Here is a 6,000-nt window from a genome sequence, read left to right as displayed (position 1 = left end):
GTTTAGATAATGAAAAATTGGTTTGGGTGTGTTTTACTCTTTTGTGGTATATAGTTGGTTGTTTATGTTTCTACGACACTTTGGCCAATTGCTGATTTTGGTATTAGAGAGAGAAGGGGGAAGAAGGGAGGGAGGGAGAGAGGGAGAGGAAATAAGTTGAGATTAATAATATATCTTTGCAACTCAGTTCAATTATCTAGTGTAACTCAGTTTAATCCATAAGACTCTCATAATTACCAAAATATATCTTTGCATCAATATCGATTTATAAAATTTTTTGAAAATAAAATGAGTTTACAAAAAGTGCCCTTACTTCAATCGTAACTCAATTACGCAACAAAACTTTATTTTCTCTCGACCTGCAAGGGTGGCAGCCGCAACCTCAATTCCAAACCACTTTCGCAGCAACCACAGCAACTCTATTCGCAACATATAATAATCGAAACTTAATCTTATAATAATTAACGCAAAAAAATCTCAGCGTAAAATAACAGAATAGTGACTAAAGAGCTTTTCAAAACAAAAATGCTTACCAAAACTAAGAAGAAATGATTAAATCAAGTAGTGGCAACCCCCGGCAGTGGCTCTGGCGGCTGAAGACTCCGACAACTTGCAAAACCCAGAGGTAGTGGCAGAACAGAGCCATTTTCCCCAAATCCCCCAATAGCAGCCTCCCTATTTTCTTTTCCATTCCCGTTCCTCTCCACGGCGGATCTTGGCGACGGCGACGGCGACGGCGTGAAGCAGCGCCCCTTCCTTCTCTTATTCATGGCGGCTCTGATAGCAATGACAAGGCATAGCGGCAGCGGTAAAACCTAGTGGCAGCAGCGATAGGTCAGAGGCGCTCCTTGGTCGATGATGCGCGTGACGGATCCAACGGCGATGGGAGCAGCCGCGAGGCTATGGTGATGCAGGCTCCCCTGTTGGCGAGTTCGCAGCAGACCCCTCTAGATCTCTCTCTTTATCTCTCTCAGACGCATCTCTCTCTCCTGTGATGGCTTGGCGGTGATGCGATGGCGATGGCGAGGCAGCTGGACAGTGGGAGCAGCGTGGCTCTTCCTCTCTTTTGATCACAGCTCTCCCTCTCTTCTCTGATCTCGCGTTGTGTGTGTGTTTGTGTTGAAGCTGGAGTTTGGAAAGAAAAAAGATGGCGGCTGCTGTTAGTGTTAGGGGTTAGGGTTAGATAAAATTAAGGTATATTGTATTGATTTGAAATCCAATTTAATCCCTTAAAATTATTTTAAAAATATTACTTAATTATCAATTAACTAATTAGCTTTTAATTAAGTATTCTAATTTAAAATTAGAGATAATATAATTTATTTTCTTTGTTTATAAAATTAAAGTATTAAATTCTAAAATCTCAATTATTTAAATTAAATCATATAAAATTCTTATTCTTTTAAACTACTAAAATTTATAATTTAAATATAGAAAATTGCTCAATAATTATAAAATTAAATAAAATTTCTAGCTTAATTATCAAAACTTGGTTTAGTTGCTTTAATAGAAGAATTTTTGAAAATAAAATCTTTAATAAATAAATAAATTAAAATTAACTCATAATAAGATTTTCTAAAAATTTTGGGTCTTACACTTTCCATCTCAAGAGTACTGGCAGTAGCTGACATCCTCTCTTGAGCATATGAGAATGAGCCAAGATAGTCACAATGTCCTTCTCCATCAGATTGTGGTTGAGCAAGAGACTGAGTGCTATGAGCTTCTTCAGATGAGACAAGATATAGGGCGACTAAGAGGACTGTACGGAGTACACCTGAGGAGAGAGACACTCACCATGATGACTGAGGTGGTTTAGTTTCTTTTTCAATTCCTATTTTCCTTCTGCTATTATTATGTTATTTTCTTATTTTCTGTTGCTTATTTTCTATCTTTTGCATGATCTTCAGTATTTTTAATCTTCTAGCTTTAGTTAGTTGTTTAGTTGTTTTTTATTTCTATCTTTTAAAAGATGTCTCATGTATCGCTCATTGAGTTTGAATCCAAAAAGAAAAGAAAAGAAGAAGTGTAATGCATGAGAAATTGAGTTATATTCAAGAGTTGTCTTATTTAATTAGATGTGGTGGTATTTATCTATGACCTTGAATGCATAATAAGAACAGTACATATTTGAATTTGAATCAAAGGACGTTGATATATGAGAGACATAAATTTAGATAAGTATTATGAATTCTCTAATTTAAGCAAAAAATTAATCATTGAAGAAAAAAAACAACAAAAGAAAAATAAAATAAAAGGCAAGGCCCAAGACTTTGAGCATCAATGGCTACGAAAATTAAGAATGATCAAAAGATCAAAGAGTTATTTTCCTAACTATATGCTTGTGGTGTGACTGTGCAAGGAACTCTTGAGACAGAGTACTTAGAGTCAAAGTCAAGTATAGGAAAGAGTATACCAAAGGCTCTAAGTACCGCTGACTGGAAAAGTTCAATAAAAAATATCAAAACTCAAAGCGTTTCCCAGTTAAGTGCTTGTGGTATTTATGTGTCAAACAAAACTTGAGATAAAATATTTAGAGTCACGGCTAGGCTCAAGGTGCAAATCACCAAAGAAAAGACAAGAAAATGATGTGTTCAAGGATTAATCAAAAGCTAAAAGAAAGAGAACTCATAATACTATCCGGATTCTAGTTTCGAAGGACATCAGCACTCTTGAGCTTCAAGGGATAGTGAGGTGCCGAGAAAATTCATTATCACAGTGTTGTTAGCCCCACTCAGAGGATACATAGGAGCTAAATTGAAAACTCAACTCTCGTGCAAACCTACATCTCAGGTTCATATTATTTTCAGTTGCTTGAGAACAAGTGTAACACCCTTACTATTAGAATGTCAAGCTTCTGGCTATGCCACTCTGATAGTGAGAAGTATTATGATAACTTCATATATTTAATAATAAAATATGAGTCTTTAACTCGAAACCGTATCGCTATTTTCTTTTTAATAAAAACGGAAATACTTTTTAACTGAAAATATATAAGCATATACATATATACAAAACCTCTTACTCAAGTAACTTACAAATATTATATAATAAAGGAATAATAAAGGCGAGGAAAAGTCTATAACATATGTATACAAACAAAAATAATATATCAAGGAACTTAACAAAAACTCCGCAAGCTTCCTCGTTCGTCCTAAAAAGATAAAATTATAGGGGGTGAGAACATCGTTCTCAAAAGGGTTCTCAGTAGAGGGTTTAAAAATTGTCATAAGAAGATACGTACAAAGAGAAGAATTGATTTCAAGACAGTGACTATCGTTTATCCTATGAATCTTTTTTAAAATCCAACGGCTAATCATCCAAAGATCATTTCAAAACCAATATTTAATTATCCAGAAATCCAAAACCTTTCTTTTCTTATAGGAAAATTTTAATCAGTTTTCTAGACTGTATAAATGACCAACCTGTTCCAAGTATATGTTCATTAAGTCTATGCTGAACCAGCTTGATTTTTCATACTTTACTAAAACCTCAATCGGAAACCAATCACGGCCCCCAACTCAAGCAACTCAATCAAATCAACAATCAAATCATCATATTAGGAAAACAATCCTTAGCTTTACCACCACCAACATGAGGGATCTCTCAGTTGCACACATATACAATACAAACAAGAAAAATACAAATAAGATGCAAATACAGCAAGTAGGCCAAATAGAAGATAAGCATAGTTAAACAAATAGGCAAACCAAAACAATGCACACCCAAGCAAAACATACAAACGCATATGATATATACATGTCCTATGGCTGATGATATCATCTGTCGGTTATATAGCCAACTCAACATGTCTTGGTAGCTAACTATTGGACAATCCCTCTGTATGCGATTCCCAAGCTCAATAATATCCATGGAAAAAAATCCCAAGCTCATCCATAGGGGAGACAAACCCCAAGCTCAAATTTATATATACATGCATGTCCATGGGGAAATCCGATGAGTTAAAGTGCCCGATCACATCTTACGTACAAAGGGTCAACAATTTGTCTCAATTTTGGAAGTCTCATATCCCATTGAATCTCAAATTTTTCATTCCTTATTATCACACCTCCTATTTCATTCATCAACAATTCAAACTTAGAACATAATTCATTCTTTTTAAATAAATCAAACTTAAAACATATAATCTTTAAAACCAAATCTTTCTAAATAATCACTTCAAACGAAGCTTTCAATTTTCTCAATAAAAGTTTCGACAACATCTCCTCTAAAACTTGAACTCTGCCACCCTTCTCGGGTCCCATCCAAACATTCCTCAAACCCTTCTCAATCATTTCCAAATAGCAAATCATTTTCAATAATCAAACCATTTTCAGTATCAAATCCTTTTCAAATTTGTTTTAAACCAAATTCCAATATCAAATTAGGTTCACTATCAAACCAAATTTCAATATTAAATCTCTTCCAATCAAACCAATTTCAATATTAAATCCTTTAAAAAATCAAATCATTTTCAAAATTAAACTAAATTTCAATATTAAATCTTTTCAAAAGTCAACTCATTTTTAATAACAAAATATTTCCAAATCTCAAGAAAACTAATTCGCCAACTGCCGATTTAACAAAATCAATAACTCTAAATATTCAACCTTTTCAAATAGTCAATAATTTCACCAGACAAACAACTACAATCATCTAGGGCAACTCAATTGAATTCATAAGATTTACAAAATCATAAAAATATACTTTTCGCATTAATATCGACTTGTAACAATTCTTGAAAGTAAAATAAGTTTAAGGAAAGTGTCCCTACCTCGAATAATCGAAACCTATAAACCAACCGCGTCAAAGAAACCCTTTTTTCTCAGCTCGCACACAGCGATAACTGCATCTACAGCTTCGTTTACTTCCGCAACAACAAAAACAACTTTTATTTCAACCATGAAATTACTGAAACTTGACTATAGAACGTTAACATCGTGAAATTCTCAATAATTTATAGCAAAATAATAGCGTAAGGATATCAAGGCTATAATAACTTACTACAGCTAAAGAGAAATGAGACAAGCAAGTGGAAGAAGCTCCGGGGACTTTTACTGATGCAGAGTAACTCGCAATAATCAAAACCCAAGAAAACAGAGGCTTCTGCTACAGTTTTCGGTAACCACAACCGCGGCAGGACAGCTTTGAACAGTAGTGGCGGTGAAGCACAAACGGTGGCAACACTCCTCCTCTCCTTTCATCCCGCGTGTCTCTCTCTTTCTTCGCCATCAGCGGCGTCAATAGATTTGGCGGCGACAGGACAGCTCGACGGCGACATCCATGGGAGCTCTGTACAAAGCTGACGACGACGGGAGGCACAAACGGCGGCGATCCCTTCGCGGACCCTCTCTCTCTGTCGCATCTCTCTTCCCCGATGGTTCCACCTTCAATAGCAATGGCAACTAGTGCATCGGCAACCCCTCTACCTTTGCGGTTCTTGCTTCCTGACGGCACGGCGATGCGATGGTGGCGGGCTTCCTCTCGGTAACAGCGGCAAGTTCGACGGTGACGCGGCTCCAATAGCAGCGATGGCTAGCTCCTTCCTCTCTTCCCTCTCCTTCTTCTCTATTCCCCCCTCACTTCTCTTTTCTTTCTCCGTTTCGCCCTCTTCTTTCTCCGTTTTCTTTCTTTCTTTCTTTCTTTCTGAAGGGATGGGGCTGGGTTAGGGGAGTGGCAGTGAGGCGGTGGCTAGGTTAGGTTAGGGTTAGGGTGTGTTTTGAATTTTAGGGTTAGGAATTAATTTGGGATTAATTTGGATTTAATTAATTTTAATGAAATTAGGGTATAGAGTATTAATTTGAAATCCAATTTAATTCCTTAAAATTACTTTAAAAATATTATTTGTTGTATCAAATTACTAATTATTTTTCAATCAAATACTCTAATTGAAAATATGAGATAATATAATTAGTTTCCTTTGTTCATAAAGCTTTAAATATTAAATTACAAAAATATTAATTATTTAAATTAAATCATTTAAAATTCTTATTATTTTACAAC

The sequence above is a fragment of the Arachis stenosperma genome, chromosome 2, assembly GCF_014773155.1.
Source record: "Arachis stenosperma cultivar V10309 chromosome 2, arast.V10309.gnm1.PFL2, whole genome shotgun sequence".
Lineage (NCBI taxonomy): Eukaryota > Viridiplantae > Streptophyta > Magnoliopsida > Fabales > Fabaceae > Arachis > Arachis stenosperma.
This window is presented reverse-complemented; position numbering follows the sequence as displayed.